We start from the raw sequence: 18487 nt of genomic DNA on the forward strand, positions 1-18487 counted from the left end.
GTCAAGGTTTCTCCCACCTCAGTTACCTCAATGCCTGATCAGATTCCATGGGAGTTGCTTTAACTTGGGTCACTCTGTGAAACATGTAAGCTGGGTTCCAGGAAGAAGAGAGGAGGGGGAGAAAAGGAAGAGAATTTGCATATACCTGAAAATTGCCAGAGGAATAGAACACCATAAATATAGCATAGGAGTTGTTGATAAAAAGACAGAGAGAAACCAGTGTGGAAGTTGACTCCTAAATTTCAGAGAATTGAGACAACATAATCATTAATTGAGTATGTGGCCTTCTCTTCCTATGCCTCAAATACTGTGTTTTTAAAATTAATTTTGTTTTGTCATTTATATTCTTTGAGATAGAGGTATTCTGGATTTGGTCCCAGAAATAGGGTTGGAAGCTCTGGCCTCAAGCACAAAGTATGCAAAACTCATCCTCTCTCATAGTTTCACGTGAAATCTGTTCCAGACCTGGCAGCTCCCTTGAGCTTCATGCTAATGTCTTAGTTCAGTGTGCTATCTATTGCTGTGTAACCAGTTACCCCAAATTTAGCAGCTTGAAACAACAACTATTATCTCACATAGTTGCTGAGGGCAGAAATTTGGAAGTATCTTAGTTCAGTGGTTCTGAATCAAGATCTCTCATGAGATTGCAGCCAAGCTATCATCAGATGGGGCTGCTATCGTCTTAAGGCTCAGTTAGGACAGAGAACCCAGTTCTGAACTCATTCACAAGGTCACTGGCAAACCTTAGTTCCTCACTGACTGCTGGGCTGAGACAGGCTGGCTACCACATGGGCCTCTCCATAGGACTTCTGGCTTCCCCCAGAGAGAGAGGAGGCACCCAAAACAGCCACTGCTCATGAGGATACAGAGTAACTGGAGCTCTCATACATCATTGGTGGGAATATAAATAATATCATTATTTGAGTAAACAGTTTGGCAATGTCTTATAACATTATATACACATTTTGATCCAGAAACCTCTCTCCTAGGTATTTATCCAAGAGAAATTAAAACATATGTTCATGCAACTGTACATGAAATTTTATACTAGCTTTAAACATCATAGCCAAAAACTAAAAATAATTCAATTGTTCTTCAACTGGTGAATGTATACTAGTAGATTTAATACCTGACCTAATTGCTGTTTCAGCCTCTCCCCAAAACATAATCTTAATCAACCAATCTGGAATGTTCTGGTCAACACCAATGAGATAGTCTGTCATATCTCTCCATCTCCCTATTTCCAATAAAAAGAAGAAGCAATCTGTCTTATAAAAACCCTTCCCCCCAAAAGAAGATGTTCTGGTCTAAAAATAATCCTTTTTTTTTTTTTATGAACAGCTTCCTTGCCCCACCCTTCTTCCTATAAAAACTTCTATTTTGTACAACCCCTCAACACTCCCTTCTAGTTGCTACAGGGGTTACTGCACAATCCGTGAATCCCTCAATAAAGCCAATTAAATCTTCAAATTTACTCAGTTGAATTTTGTTCCTTAACAATACAAAGTATAGCACATCCATACAGAGAAATGCTATTCAGCAATAAAAAGAAACGAACTACTCATACATGCAACACATGACTGAATCTCAAAATCATTATGCTAAGTAAGGAAACGTGACACAAAATGCTACACACAGTACGATTCTATAGATATGAAATTAGGGAAAAGACAAAACTAGCAGGACAGAGATCAGATTAAAAAATAATTTTAAAAGGTGGGAAGGGCATTCCAATCAGAGATAAAAGCAAGAGAAAAGGCATGGAAGCATGACAGTGTGGTGGTGCATGCAAGAAAAGAGACTACAGCTGTCCAACGTTACAGGTACATACCAGTCAAAGCAATGAGTGGCAAGCAATGGAACCCGGAGCTTTTCACCTGCATCTCCAGCTTTCACCTCAAACTCAATATATCCTACACGATCGGCTGCATCCCTCTCTCCTGGAATAGTACCGTCTTGCCTGTTGATGATGTCATTTTCCTGGTCACGGAACTGTAAAGCTGGATTCATTCTTGGCTGCTTCCCTTATCTGTCCTACCAAATCCTTGCAACTCTCTTGCAATACCTTAGTTTTTGTGGGTTTTGGTGGTGGCAGTGGTGGTACACTGACACCGAAAGGTTTTCGATTTCTCTCACATACTATTCTTTCTCATCCCAGAGCTTTCATATAGATCAGGCTTTTATTTCTTCTCTCCATGATTGTCATGCAGCCCTCTCACTGGTCGTAATGCATCTGGTCACTCTCTTTTCTTGCCAGAGAAGTCTTCTGAAAATACCAACCTAATCCCACCACTTCCAAACCAAAAGTTGATTCAAAGTCCTTGTCAATGAAAAGACTCTCTCCACCGGATCCTAATCTACTTTTTGTTGTTGTTGTTGTTGTTGTTGTTAATCCTCACCCAAGGATTATTTTTCCATTGATTTTTTTTTTTTTTTTAAAGAGAATGAAAGGGAGATGGAGAGACAGGGAAAGAGAAACATCGATGTGAGAGAGACACATTGATTGGTTGCCCTTTGCACACAAGGTATGCAAAGGATAGAGTCTGCAAACAAGGTATATGCCCTTGATTGACCGGAATTGAACCCAGGACCCTTCAGTCTGTGGGCGGGCACTCTATCCACTGAGCCACACTGGCTAGGGCCTAATCTACTTTTTATTCCTTAATTCACCCCGGACAACAATCTGCTTCAGCCAGCCAGCTTGAGTTGTCCATTCCCACCTGTTTGCATTTTCCTCAAAACAGATCTTACAATTCTGTCGGAGGTGCCCCCCTTACCGTCACCCCCCCACACCCAGTTTCCTCTCCACATTTTAAATCCTCCTCTTCCATCATGACTCAGCACAAGTCCTACCTCCCCATTCTCACCTCTTACTCTCAGTAAGATTCTTCAAGTCACACTTTCTCCTCTGAGCTCGCAGCACTTATTGTTTCACCAGTTTGGGGTTTCAGTGGTTATATTAATAATGGTAGCTTATAATTCTACAGCTGTTTAAAGATTTCAAAGAATTTTCCTGTTCATCATCTGACTTGAAGTCTTTTCAACAAATCTATGAGACTATTCCAATTTTAAAGATTAAAAAATGTGGCTCTATAATGCATAGTGATTTGTCTAAGGCAGCAGTTCTCAACCTGTGGGTCACAACCCCTTTGGGGGTCGAACGACCCTTTCACAGGGGTCGCCTAAGACCATCGGAAAACACATATATAATTACATATTGTTTTTGTGATTAATCACTATGCTTTAATTATGTTCAATTTGTAACAATGAAATTGGGGGTCACCACAACATGAGGAACTGTATTAAAGGGTCACGGCATTAGGAAGGTTGAGAACCACTGGTCTAAGGTCACACAGCTAAGTAAAAGATTTTTTTCATACTCTACATTTTTTAGGTAAACAAAGACAGAGCCAGAATATTGGTTTTCAGTCAAGAGGAAGAGGTAGGACTATTTTTAATGGAGAAAAGCTATTTAAAGTCAGAAATAAGACATATATAATACCTTAATCAATAAAGAAAAATAAATAAATAAAGTCAGAAATAGACTATGTAAAGTCAGAATTGAACCACAATGACATTTTTACTGACCACAATGTCTGCTTAGTTTTTGCAAGTCTGGTAAGATACTGTGCTAGGCAGAATTCAATCTAAACAGTTCAACAGGTGGATTTTTTAAAAAAACTGGGAAACTGTACCTTCAGCCAGCACTTATTTCTGCTTTTGCGACTGTAGGAGCTGACTGCGTGGGAGAGTTAACTGCTGCATTAAATGTGGAATTAAAATTAAAAAGCTCTGACATATATTTTTAGAGAACAGAAAGAATTAAAATTAAATGCAACTGAAAATCCAGTTAGTATAGTTGGCATTTAAATTGGCTGTTTAATTAGCAAAATTTCTATATGATTAAAGTAGTCACTTGAACATGACTTTCAAAGTAAAGCATTTTAATATGCTCCGGTTCTTAGAGGAACTGCATCACTTTATCTTTGTGTTCCCCTCTGGAATTGACTCATTCTGCAGTTTGAGTTAAGGAGCTCCTGGACTAATGCTTTAGAAAGGAGCTTATCAGAATGAAAGCAGAAAGAGAATCTTATTCGATAATAAAATATACTAGGCCTTGAAAGTGTTAGCTCTTTTCAATATAGAACGGAGTACAGGGAGAAATCTTTTTCTTCAAAGAGAAGTCTTAGATCTCTATCTTACATTCCATCTGTGTTATTAGGTTGGTAACTACCTCTGAGAATCAAAGGATTTTTGAGGTTGAAAGGACACATTTTTAAAAACGTACACACACAGGAAGGTCTTGGAGAAAGGACACCTGTCTCATTCCATCTTTTTCATTTAGAATTAGACCAAAACCATGACCAGCAAATTAGAATCCGAACAGTTTCAAAGATTAGCTAGATATTCACCAAATACATTTCCTCTTTCTGTGTACCCAGGTATTTCCCAACTGCCTCGCACTTAGAAATGGAACCACATGATCAGTTCTGGTGAATGAAATGTGAGAAGAGACATTTCAATGCCCAATCAAGGCAATTAAGAGGTGTGTGCCTTCCCCGTGTGTTCTCTCTTGATGATGCCCGAGTACCCTTGAAGTGACATGTTGAAGATGGCAAAGCCACAGCATGGAAGGAACCTGCTCGTTAAAGGACTGTGTACAGAAGACCCTCCCTCACTGACTCCATGGATCTTCAAGGTGAGCAAGATATGAAGTGTTATTATAATAAGGCACTGGGTTTAGGGGATTGTTTATTAGACCATTAGGTATTGGCCTACCTACTAACTCTACACTCCACCCAAAAGAATTTTTTGCGACTATAATCTCACATGCGATATTTTGTTCAGGTTGTCCTTTTGTTCTAGTTGTCTATGCTAGAAGCCAGTGGATCTTACACTTCTTTGAACCTGATGAAAATTCATAACCCTCATCGCTAGGAAAATAAACAAATGTACATATGTTCAAAATTTTGCCAAAAATTTCAAGATGTTTTCAGAACCCCAAGAGGCTGATCAACAGACCCCAGGCTAAGATCCTTGATATTAGTAATTAGTATATGAAGAATGTAGAGGAGCCCTGAGTATTAAGTGTCTATTATTTCCAAGCTTTCCAATTTTACTTATCATCCCCTTCATGTTCAGTTACTCAGTCATATTTATGTCTTTGATCATTGGATTTTAAAAATGCAGAAAAATCTAGTTCTTCAACATTGATTTTCCTCTCCCAAAGCAAAGATGTCAGTGCAATAGTTGCAATGCCAAACATCAATTATGTGACCATGTCTTTTGATTTCTGTATCGATTGTGAGCAATCCCTGCGTTAGAACCATCAGCGATGTGATGGTCAATATTCTATGCCAGACACTGCAATAGCTTTTGGAAATAGAATCTTAACTCCCTAGCATGACCCTTGAGACCTTTTCAATTTTGCCCTTTTCAGCTCCCTAACCTCATTTCTCATCACTCTCCTACACAAACTTTTTGTTCTAGTTGTATCACACTGCTGATGCTGCACTGAATCTACTATGTTCTTTCATGCCTCTGTGACTTTGCCTGGAATGTTCTTTCCCCGGACTGCCCAAAAACTCCTGTTATCCTCTAATATTCAGCATCATCTGTCTAGTAATCATCCCTAGCCCCCACACTCTCGAGTAGTGTCCCTAAGAGTGCTCCCATGATATTGTCAATGCCCCTGCCACAGTACCCATCACACACAATGAGGATTTTACTGCCTGCCTCCCATTAGAGTTAGCTCTCGAGGATGAAGACTGTCTTTTATTGCATTTTTTAAAAAATATATTTTATTGATTTTTTACAGAGAGGAAGGGAGAGGGATAGAGAGTTAGAAACATCGATAAGAGAGAAGCATCGATCAGCTGCCTCCTGCACACTCCCTACTGGGGATGTGCCTGCAACCAAGGTACAGGCCCTTGACCGGAATCGAACCTGGGACCCTTGAGTCCGCAGGCCGACGCTCTATCCACTGAGCCAAACCGGTTAGGGCAATTGCGTATTTTTTATAGCATAGTCCTGGCACACATTGAAGCATGCCATGTTCTCAAGGAATTCATCGTCAAGGCAAGTAGTTAGTGATACATGGGGGAGGGGGGAACAACCAAATGTAATATATCATGTTTTAAAGACACCAGCAGAAGAATGCTTAAACTACCATGGGGACACGCAGGATGGCAGGATGGGACAATTAGTTCTGGAAGAGTGGGAGGTGGTAGAGAAGAAGGAAGGGGGTGAAGGAGACATCCAAGGAAGGTTTCACTGGAGAAGGGACTTTTGTTGTTGTTAATCCTCACCCAAGGATATTTCTCCATTGCTTTTCAGAGAGAGTGGAAGGGAGGGGGAGAGACAGGGAGAGAGGAACATTGATGTGAGAGAGACACATCGATTGGTTGCCTCCCGCATGTGCACTGACAAGGGGGTAGGGTGGGGGAGGGGGATGAGCCTGCAACAGAAGTACTTCAGTCCCTGGGTCCACGCTGTATCCACTGAGCCAAACCAGCAAAGGGAGAAGGGTCTTGAGTTAGGTCTTGAGAATTGAGTTAGAGTTTGCCAAAGAGAAGAGATAAGGATTTGTCCAGGACCTCTTAAGGGGAAGAGGTCTACCTCATTATGGTATAACCTGACTGGCAGAAACTTCAGATCTTTTCTAGGCTTTCCTGGCTGAGAGACCTGCTCTCAGTCACTTCACTCCCCAGGCCTTGATCTTGAGTATCGTCCTGGTTTATCTGAATCACTGATCACCCTGGCCCAGGAATGTGGCTCAGGAGGTCTGTCTTGTCTGTTGACTAGTCAGATATGGGCAAATTGGGTTTTCATGACCTTGGCTTGGAATAACCAGAGTTAGTTAGCCCAGCTGTAATTCAGAACTTAACTGTATTAGTTGTCAGTGTTAGAAAGCTTTCTCAAATTGTTTAGGCAAAAGGTAGAAATCTGGGGAGACTGTGGTGACTCATGAGGTAAAAGTACACCTGGGCCTTAGCCCCTCCATTTCCCCTTTTGGTCTCTCTTCCAGGGCACTCCCTTCTTTTTCCTTTATACCAGCTTTTTCCACACCTCAAGAAATATGACTGCTGCCCTAGCTGGTTTGGCTCAGTGGATAGAGTGTCAGCCTGCAAACTGAAAAGTCCCAGATACAATTTCGGTCAAGGGCACATGCCTGGTTGCGGGCTCGATCCCCAGTAGGGGGCATGTAGGAGGCAGCCAATCAATGATTCTCTCTCGTCATTGATGTTTCTCTCTCCCTCCCTCTCCCTTTTCCTCTGAAATCAATAAGAAATATGACTGCTGATGGAGTCTAAGCCTCTTTTGTCAGAGCTTCCATCCCTGGGGGGGATTTTTCTCATGTGCTAGGACAAAATATCCAGGGCTCTGGCCTGAATTCAGTCAGATTGTACCGCTGGATCAATTGTGGCAGGCTGAGAAATGCCCCTGCCCCAAAGATAATGTGCATGCTAATCCCCAGACCCTGAGACTATGGTGTCTCACTTGGTAAAAGGGACTTTGCATATGTGATTAAATTAAGGATTTTGAGATAGAGAGATTATCCTGGATTATAAGGATGGGCACAATATAATCACAAGAGTTCTTATAATAGGGAGGCAAGAGGATCAGAGAGAGAGAGAAATGTAAGGATAGAAACAGAGAGGAGATAAAGTGCTAGGCTGCTGGCTTTGAAGATGGAGGAAGAGGCCATAAACCAAGAAATGGAAGCAGCCTCTAGAACAGCGGTTCTCAACCTGTGGGTCGAGACCCCTTTGGGGGTCGAACGACCCTTTCACAGGGGTCGCCTAAGACCATCGGAAAACACATATATAATTACATATTGTTTTTGTGATTAATCACTATGCTTTAATTATGCTCAATTTGTAACAATGAAAATACATCCTGCATATCAGATATTTACATTATGATTCATAACAGTAGCAAAATTACAGTTATGAAGTAGCAACGAAAATAATTTTATGGTTGGGGGTCACCACAACATGAGGAACTGTATTAAAGGGTCGCGGCATTAGGAAGGTTGAGAACCACTGCTCTAGAAGCTAGAAAAGGCAAGGAAATGCATTTTCCCCTACAGCTTTCAGAAGGAGGCCTGCCTTCGCCAATTTTATCCCAGTGAAACTGATTTAGACTCAGACCTACAGAACTGTAAGATAATAAATTTGTGTTGTGACACTATGTTTCAGCAACAATAGGAAATTAATACACCAATTGAATAATGATCAGGGAACTAGCTAAGATTTATCCAGCTTGAGTCAGATTCTCCCTTAGATTGCTTTCCTGTGACCAATACCACCATAGAGAGTGTCTCTGTTCCAGGCTAATAGAGGATCAACAGTTGTGGAGTTATTTTTACTTGTTTAAACTATGAAACTACCTTGAGTATCCTCAAAATCTAACATTTCTTTACTGTAATATGGCCAGTTGGTAAATTAAAGGTAAGGATTCTAATATGTTGACTTTATGGATAATCTACACTAATAAAAGAGAAACATGGTAATTGGCGTACGACCGCTACCCTTCCCATTGGCTAATCAGCATATCCTTATGCAAATTAACTGTCAGCCAAGATGGCGGCCGGCAGCCAGGCAGCTGGAAGCGAACATGAGGCTTCCTTGCTTCAGTGACTGCAGACTCCAACGTTCCCCGCCTCACTTGCCAGCCTCTGAGTTGCAACTCTAAGCAACAATGTACTATGTTGCAAATAAGAAGCTAAACAAAACCCTAGAAACCAGCTTTCAGCCTGCCGGGATCTCAGAGCTGAAGTTATACATTGTTTCGATTATAGAATGGCAAACAAACCAGATACGAAGCCTCAGAGCTAGAGCCAGAGCTAAAGCTGGCCCAGAATAAAATAAAAAAAGAGAAAAAAAAGGAGCGGTTGGGAGCTTCAGTCAACAACCGCCAGCCTGAAAGCAGCCCTCAGCCCCTCACCCAGACTGGCCAGGCACCCCAGTGGGGACCCCCACCCTGAAGGGTGTGTGACCAGCTGCAAACAGCCATCATCCCCTCATCCAGGCTGGCCAGGCACCCCAGTGGGGACCCCCACCCTGAAGGGTGTGTGACCAGCTGCAAACAGCCATCATCCCCTCATCCAGGCTGGCCAGGCACCCCAGTGGGGACCCCCACCCTGAAGGGTGTGTGACCAGCTGCAAACAGCCATCATCCCCTCATCCAGGCTGGCCAGGCACCCCAGTGGGGACCCCCACCCTGAAGGGTGTGTGACCAGCTGCAAACAGCCATCATCCCCTCATCCAGGCTGGCCAGGCACCCCAGTGGGGACCCCCACCCTGAAGGGTGTGTGACCAGCTGCAAACAGCCATCATCCCCTCATCCAGGCTGGCCAGGCACCCCAGTGGGGACCCCCACCCTGAAGGGTGTGTGACCAGCTGCAAACAGCCATCATCCCCTCATCCAGGCTGGCCAGGCACCCCAGTGGGGACCCCCACCCTGAAGGGTGTGTGACCAGCTGCAAACAGCCATCATCCCCTCATCCAGGCTGGCCAGGCACCCCAGTGGGGACCCCCACCCTGAAGGGTGTGTGACCAGCTGCAAACAGCCATCATCCCCTCATCCAGGCTGGCCAGGCACCCCAGTGGGGACCCCCACCCTGAAGGGGGTGTGACCAGCTGCAAACAGCCATCATCCCCTCATCCAGGCTGGCCAGGCACCCCAGTGGGGACCCCCACCCTGAAGGGGGTGTGACCAGCTGCAAACAGCCATCATCCCCTCATCCAGGCTGGCCAGGCACCCCAGTGGGGACCCCCACCCTGAAGGGGGTGTGACCAGCTGCAAACAGCCATCATCCCCTCATCCAGGCTGGCCAGGCACCCCAGTGGGGACCCCCACCCTGAAGGGGGTGTGACCAGCTGCAAACAGCCATCATCCCCTCATCCAGGCTGGCCAGGCACCCCAGTGGGGACCCCCACCCTGAAGGGGGTGTGACCAGCTGCAAACAGCCATCATCCCCTCATCCAGGCTGGCCAGGCACCCCAGTGGGGACCCCCACCCTGAAGGGGGTGTGACCAGCTGCAAACAGCCATCATCCCCTCATCCAGGCTGGCCAGGCACCCCAGTGGGGACCCCCACCCTGAAGGGGGTGTGACCAGCTGCAAACAGCCATCATCCCCTCATCCAGGCTGGCCAGGCACCCCAGTGGGAACATATTATATAATAATATAACATTATATGTTGTAATTTTCTATTCAATTATTTTTGCTGAATGTCTCCATGTACCAGACACTGTTCACCCATACACTGCTGATGGATAAACAAAAAGTTATATGTGAACAAAATGTATAAGCTCCCTACCTTCACAGGGCTATGGTCAAGTAGGACACAAATAATAAACAAACCCCAATCTATAATAATAAAAGCATAATATGCTAATTAGACAGGACATCCTTCCAGATGACCTTCCAGATGAAGCCCAGGCTGGGAGGGAAGCCCGGGTCCTCGGTGCCAGAGGGAAGCCGGTGCCAGCAGCTAGAGGCACCGGCTTTCATGCATTGGGCCTCTAGTAAATACATAACTATAAATTGTAATAATGTCCTGATGGAAAAGAGGAGATAAAATATGAAACAAAACTTAGAACAAAATTGAACTAGGAAACAGAATAAATAGAGAAGGTTTAAAGTTTTTATCTTCAGTTTTCAAGTGGGGGGGGAGAAATTGATTGAAAATAGAGATGAATTAGCCATGCTTATTTCTTTTATCCTTAATTAATTTAATGCTTACATTTCTCTAATAATGGCCCAGTCTAAATTTTGGATATGTAGCTTCTCTTTTATGTTTTTCTATCTTTTATTTATATTAAATAGGCCATGAAGTATTGATAGTGACTTCCTGTGGAGCACTATCATAAGCTTTCTGCTGAGCCAGACTTTAAGATAGAACATATTTATCTAAAAGGAAAATTTCTTCCTAAATGTATTTTAGCACAGAATCTGGGTGTTCTGAAAAGTAGTAAAAAAGATTAATCTAGAAAAAGCTTTGACTGTATTTTTACATTAGATACAGTTATAAAAAATATCTTGTTTATTCCCTCTCTGCTTTCTCGAAAATTGAATATTTGGACTAGGATAAAGTAATCCCCCTCCCTTTTTTATTCTTTTACATAGTTTACCCAGAAGCCATTTCTGCTTGGGATTAAATGGTAAAAATTAAGGCTCTGGAAAGGGTAAAGGCATCAGGAATCTTTCAGATTTTGTGGGTGGCTTCTCACTATACAATGACTTCTCAAATTCAGCACTGCTACTTCAAAGGTGAGGCTACTCCTCTCACCTTCTGTCAGTGGGTTGCTGATCACAAATATGCTGTTCTCTTTCAGCAAACTGATGATGCTCTCAGCAAGCCATTTGATAAAGATTGCAAGGGTCAAAAAAAAACCCCACACAATTAATAATAAGACATCTGAAACAAATTAAAAGATGCTATTGGCTTCTTATTCCCTAGAAATGATTTAATCTCTGTCATTCTCTTTTTTGAAAGGGAAGAAAGAAATCACAATCACACACACACACACACACACACCATATCTTGGATTACAATAGAATCTGGGTTTATTTATCAGATTAGATCTTATAATGAGGGCAAGTTCTAGAGCCAAGTTTTTCAAGATATAATTTATTTTCTTTTTACTGTTTAAAGTATTACATGTCTCCTTTTTTCATGATTGATCCGCACCCAGCCAATCCCACCCCAAGGGCAAGCCCCCACCACCCCAGTGTCTGTTCCATTGGTTATGCTAATATGCATGCATACAAGTCCTTTGGTCTCTAACCCTCCCCTCCCCTGCCTTCTTTCTGAGGTTGGATGGTCTATTCAGTGCTAACTTGTCTCTGGATCTATTTTTGTTCATCAGTTTATATTGATCATTATATCCCACATATGAGTGAGATCATGTGATAATTATCTTTGTCCAACTGGCTTATTTCACTTAGCATAATGCTCTCCAGTTCCATCCATGCTGTTGCAAATGGTAAAAGTTCCTTCTTTTTATAGCATCATAGTATTCCATTGTGTAGATGTAACAGTTTTCTAGTCCATTCATCTGCTGATGGGCACTTAGGCTGTTTCCAAATCTTAGCTATTGTAAATTGTGCTGCTATGAACATAGGGGTGCATATATCCTTTCTGATTGGTGTTTCTGGTTTCTTGGGATATATTCCTAGAAGTGGGATCACAGGGTCAAATGGGAGTTCCATGTTTTGTTTTTTGAGGAAACTCCATACTGTCTTCCATAGTGGCTGCACCAGTCTGCATTCCCACCAGCAGTGCACAAGTGTTCCTTTTTCTCCACATCCTCTCCAGCACTTGTCGTTTGTTGATTTGTTGATGATAGCCAGTCTGACAGGTGTGAGATGGTACCTCATTGTTGTTTTGATTTGCATCTCTCAGATGATTAGTGACTTTGAGCATGTTTTCATATGTCTCTGGGCCTTCTATATGTCCTCTTTCAAAAAGTGTCTATTTAGGTCCTTTGCCCATTTTTTGATTGGATTGTTTACCTTCCTTTTGTTATATTGTATGAGTTGCCTGTAAATGTTGGAGATTAAACCCTTATCAGAGATAACATTGGCAAATATGTTCTCACATGCATTGGGCTTTCTTGTTGTTTTGTTGATGGTTTCTCAAGAAATAATTTCTGATTTAAGTTGTGAAATCTCAGATCTTGGTTAATAAAACCATCATTATTATCTTTACAATTATAAGTGATTTCTAAGGGCCAGATCCCAGGCTAAACAGTGGATATACATTATATTATCATAATTATTTCTCATAACAACCCTGAAAGACAATCCCAGGAACTTTTATCTCCATTTTACAAACGAGGGAAAAGGCACTTAGAAAACTAAGAAGCAGTAGAGCCAACACTTAAGCCCAAACCCAAGATGCTCTCTGACTATGTGTTAGTATTGTTTTCATCTGTTATATATTGACTTTAAAAGTTCAACCTAAATGAATAACAAATAGTACAAGATTCTGACTAGAATTGTTAAGCCTTAAGTACTGTTTTGAATGTATGCTTATTTGTTTACCTTCATTAACTCTACACATATAGATCTCAATTCTAACAATACTTTAATTTCATTTTTCTAAGGACAATTATTTAACCTACAAATTTACTAGATCTTCCATCCAATGGGTATGCCAGTTCCATGTTTTTTAAACTAATATTGGCTTTCTCAAACCAACGTTCATTGTGAAGAGCAGGGATTCTTTCGAGAAAGCCATTTCCCTATGAATATTATTTAACTCTTCTATTAGCTTGTGGAAAAATTCTTGGTGGCTTAACATAATGGAGATTTATTTCTTGCTTGGACCACATGTCCATCACAGGTCAGCAAAGTCTCTGCTCCACACGGGAGCTCAGGCTCACCAACTTGTAGATGCTCCATATGGAGCACATAGCTTCCTCAATAAGGAGAGAGAGAGAGAGAGAGAGAGAGAGAGAGAGAGAGAGAGACTAGAAAGAAAGACATAGGTTTTTTATTGCCTCAGTCTGAATATCAGTTTTGCTGCCATCATTGGTCAAAACTAGTCACATGGGCTCACAAACTGCAAAGTACAAAGAGGATAAAAAATGTAGGAAATCAAATGGAACATTTGGTATGTATTACTGTCTCGGCCACAAGTAACATCATACTTTTCTTGACTTTTATCCATCTTTCTTTCCCTTTGAAAACAAAATAAGTTGTCAAACTGCATTTACTCAAATAGAAACATTTTAAAACTTTGTTTTGTTTTATATGCTTATTTAAAATCTATATATATATTGAACTAGCTTAAGAATGAGTCTGGGGCAGGGGAGAGTGGTTTCTTGTTGTGTCAGCTAGTAATGTCCATTGAGGCAAAATAGGAATCTGCAATGCCCCCTTCTCCTCTCATATTTTTACCTTTGTGATTTGATGCCACTTTTCCTTGATCTGAATGCATGACCCCACTATAAAGAATAGAAAGGTAAGCACTCTCTTATGTAGAGATGGCATGTCTCTACTCAAACACTCCAAGATTGTCCTTGACAGGGAATCATCTTCCTCTCACATTACTTCCCTCCAAAAGGCTAGAGACCAAGTATTCTAGAATTAGTCATTATTTTCTTTTAATATTACCCAACATTAGATGAGTTCACAATTTAAAACTCTATACTAGTAAATCCATTTAATTATATTTTATAATTAGTTTAATTTAATATGTTCACCAGGAAGTTATATTTCTTTAAGGTATATATCCTCTGGATCCTTACTGAAATAGTTAAAACTATGTATACTTATAGCTGCTGTTAAGTTTTTCCGGGATAAAATAATTGTGTACACGATCAGGGTGAGGAATTCTGACTTTCTGAAAGCTCTCTGGTCTGTGTTTTAGAGATAACCAAATGTTACTTTTTGAGAAGAACTCTGCCATGACTACAGATGCTGCCGCGGCCATCTCTGTGCAGAGGTTGGTTAGCTGCCTTACTGGACCCCTAACCTGCCATTGCAGCCAGCTGACTTTTAAAAGCCAAGGCCTGTGACACTACACATTGAATAACTGCTGCTTTCCAGACACATGTCAGGGAGTATAACCTCACACTTAACCTTGATCCATTCCTATCAAAACTCCCAGAAAGAAAAACATATAAAGTATTTCCCAGAGACTGTGCAGACTATCCCTCCTCTCATGAATCAAATCCATAGACGAGAAACATCTGCATCACCTGTGAGCTTCTTGGATCTACAGAAACTGAGGCCCTACCTCAGACCTAGTAAATCAGAATCTTCATTTTATCAAGATTCATATGTGCAGTAAAATTTAAGAAGCACTATTCTAAAGCACATTCTTAGTCTTGAAAGATAAGGAAACAGAAAGCACCCAATCAAAACAGCAAGAAGAAAAAGAATTTTAAAATATGAGGATAGTTTAAGAGATCTTTGGGACAACATCAAGCAAACAACATCTGCCTCATAAGGGTATCAGAAAGCAAAGAGAAACAGCCAGGGATTAAGAACCTATTTGAAGAAATAATGACTGAAAACTTCCTGCACCTAGTGAAGAAAAAAGACACACAAGTCCAGGGAGCACAGAGAATTCCAAACAAGATGAAATCAAAGAGTCCCATGCCAAAACACGTCATAATTTAAATGCCAAAGGGATAAAAATAAAGAGGGAATCTTAAAAGCAGCAAGAGAAAGATGGTTACCTATATGGGAGCTCCCAAAGTCTGTCAGCTGATTTCTCAACAGAAACTTTGCAGGCCAGAAGGGATTGGCACAAAATATTCAAAGTGACAAAAGCAAGGACCTATAATAAAGATTACTCTACTCAGCAAAGCTATTATTTAGAATTGAAGGACAGATAAAGAACTTCCTAGACAAGAAAAAGCTAAAGGAGTTCATCACCACCATATCAGCATTACATGAAATGTTAGAGGGTCTTCTTTAAAAAGAAAAGAAAATGACAAAAGAAATATGAATAATAAAATGACAATAAATGCATGTCTATCAATAATTACTTTAAATGCAAATGGATTAAATGCACCCATCAGAAGACAAAGGGTGGCTGAACCAATAAGAAATTAGGACCCTTATACACTGTCTACAAGAGACCAACTTCAGGTAGAAAGACACAGACAGACTGAAAGTAAAAGATTGGAAAAATATATTTTATGAAAGTGGAAACAAAACAAAATAAAGCTGAACTAGCAATACTTATACCGGACAAAATAGACTTTAAAACAAAGGCTATACTAAGAATCAAAGAAGGACCCAGCAACTCCATTTCTGGGCATTTATCCAAAGAAACCCACGACACTAAATTGAAAAGACATGTTCATTTCAGCATTATTTACAATAGTCAAAATATGGGAACAACTTAAGTGTCGATAGGTTAATGGTTAAAGAAGAAGTGGTGCATATATACAATAGAACATGACTCAGCCATAAAAAAGAATGAAATTTTGCCGTCTGCAACAACATAGACGGACCTAGAGGATATTGTGCTGAGTGAAATAAATTAGATGAAGACAAATGCCATGATTTCACATACATGTGGAGTCTAAGAAACAAAATAAATAAACAAGTAGGATAGAAACAGACTCGGATACAGAGAACATTTTGACAGTTGCCTGATAAGAAGGAGGTTGGGGGATGGGTGAAGAGGGTGAAGTGATTAGAAAGTACACCTGGCCGGGTGGCTCAGTAGGTTAGAGCATTGTCCCATACACCAAAAAGTTGAGGTTCGATCCCAGTCCTGGCACATACAGGAGGCAACCTATAGATCTTTCTCTCTCTCTCTGAGACTCCCTCCCTTCCTTTCTCTCTAAAAATCAATAAATACATTCTCTGGTGAGGATAAAAAAAAAAAAGAAGTACAAATTAGTAGTTACAGAATAGTCATGGAGATGTAAAGTGTAGTATAGGGCATATATTCAATAATATTCTAATAGCTATGTAAGGTGTCAGAGATGGGTACTAGATTTATTGGGGTGATCACTTTGCAAGTGTCTCATCATTGGGTTGTATACCTGAAACTAATATAATATTGTACATCAACTGTAATTGAAAAATTAAGAAAAGTTATTTAAAATTAAATCACAAAAGATAAAGTATTATATTCACAAAAATGAATTGACATTAACAAATTAACAATTGGGGAAAGTTTTCCAATTTTCCCCAACCCTTTCTGCATATATCAAGGTGCCTCTAAGTGAACGAGTAAGAGTAACTAATGCTTATTTGATAACTCTTAGTAAAACCTCTTTGGGAGATTTCCCCAAAATGAAGGACTCTAATAACTGAGTAACAAATACTATGCAAGTTAGGTGGTTTCTAGTTCTGTGCTTTCAACAGAATTGAAGAAGCACCTAATCAAGTTGTCAGTTGCAATATTTTTAGCACATACCTTGAAAGAAGTTTTAAAAATTGAGTAATATTGCCACAATAAAACTTTTCCCGTTCCAATTACTAATGGGAATAAAGATTTCTCAGAGCTCATATCATTAAAATAAAAAAAAATAGAATAGAATTGAGGCTGAAAAATCTCATCTTCTTCTAGTCATAAGTAACGATAAATGATAGTTACCCATAGATACATGTAAAAGGTGAGAGTCACCACATTACAAGATTGCCTTGAAAAGTAAATTTACACAAAAAGGACTTAGACAATGAGAGGCACAAAATGAATGGCAATACATAAACTATTATTATTAGGTAGAAATTTACAATAAAGACCTTAATTTGGACAGGAACCAGGAGGGCCAAGAGGAGGTGCTCTCTAGTGGTGCAATTGGCTTCTCTAGAGATAACACACATCCTGAAAATTATCCTTTTTGTGGTCTGCTTCTTCACCCAAATGTTAAGGCCTTTCTTCTCTTTGCATTAGTCTCTTCTTGTATAAAGTGTGGGCTTTTAGCCCTAGCCGGTATAGCTCAGTGGATAGAGTGTCAGCCTGTGGACTAAAGGGCCCCAGGTTCAATTCTGGCCAAGGGCACACGCCTGGATTGCAGGCTCAATCCCCAGTAGGGGATGTGGAGGAGGCAGCTGATCAGTGATTCTCTCTCATCATTGATGTTTCTATCTCTCTCCTCCCTTCCTTTCTGAATTCAATAAAAAGATTAAAAAAAAAAAGTGTGGACTTTTACTGTTGCCCCCAGAATCCCACTGTAGGCCTGAAGGGGTCCCTGATTCACCTGCCCTTTAAAGGCATCCCAGTATCCTTTGTTCTAATAGATGTAGCAGGCTAGTTCCAACATTTGTATTTTTTATTCATCTTTGTTTCTATAGCTCAAGATTTCTAAAATCCTGTTCTCCTAATCTGCCATCAATACTTTTTAAAAATATATATATTTTATTGACTTTTTACAGAGAGGAAGGGAGAGGGATGGAGAGTCAGAACCTCCTGCACACCCCGCACCGGGGATGTGCCCGCAACCAAGGCACATGCCCTTGACCAGAATCGAACCTGGGACCCTTGAGTCCGCAGGCTGACGCTCTATCCCAGTGATGGTGAACCTTTTGTGAGCTCGACTCAGCATTTTGAAAAACCCTAACTTATCTCTGGTGCCATGTCACATATAGAAATTTTTTGATATTTGCAACCATAGTAAAACAAAGGCTTATATTTTTGATATTTATTTTATATATTTAAATGCCATTTAACAAAGAAAAATCAACCAAAAAAATGAGTTTGCATGTCACCTCTGACACGCGTGTCATAGGTTCACCATCACTGCTCTATCCACTGGGCCAAACCAGTTAGGGCTGCCATCAATACTTTTGTCATTTTCCTCTTTTCTATTTCCAATTCTCTCTCTTTCCTTAATTGCCCCCAAAATAATCATTCACCTATTTTGGAAATAAATTTTCATTCTTACTAAAATGCATACAAAATATAAAATTTAAATATACTAGAATTTCATACAAAGGGAACTTGCACTTCAGGAAGAATTGCTGATCTTACAAGCCTTTAAATATAATTTCTAGTCACTAGT

At 40.6% G+C, this 18487-nt stretch overlaps 1 long non-coding RNA gene across 1 annotated transcript in view; it reads right to left on the reverse strand.

Moving 5' to 3' along the window:
• The window catches only part of LOC106723753, a 2553-nt gene extending 580 nt beyond the window's left edge, over window positions 1–1973 (reverse strand). Inside the window, exons 1-2 of the long non-coding RNA XR_001359471.1 lie at window positions 1878–1973; window positions 27–90 (exon numbers count right to left, since the gene is read on the reverse strand). This is a non-coding gene — a long non-coding RNA (uncharacterized LOC106723753). The remainder of the gene's footprint in view (window positions 1–26; window positions 91–1877) is intronic.
• Between the last annotated feature and the right edge of the window lie 16514 nt (window positions 1974–18487).

This window comes from Myotis brandtii, unplaced genomic scaffold, assembly GCF_000412655.1.
Source record: "Myotis brandtii unplaced genomic scaffold, ASM41265v1 scaffold1160, whole genome shotgun sequence".
Taxonomy (NCBI): Eukaryota; Metazoa; Chordata; class Mammalia; order Chiroptera; family Vespertilionidae; genus Myotis; species Myotis brandtii.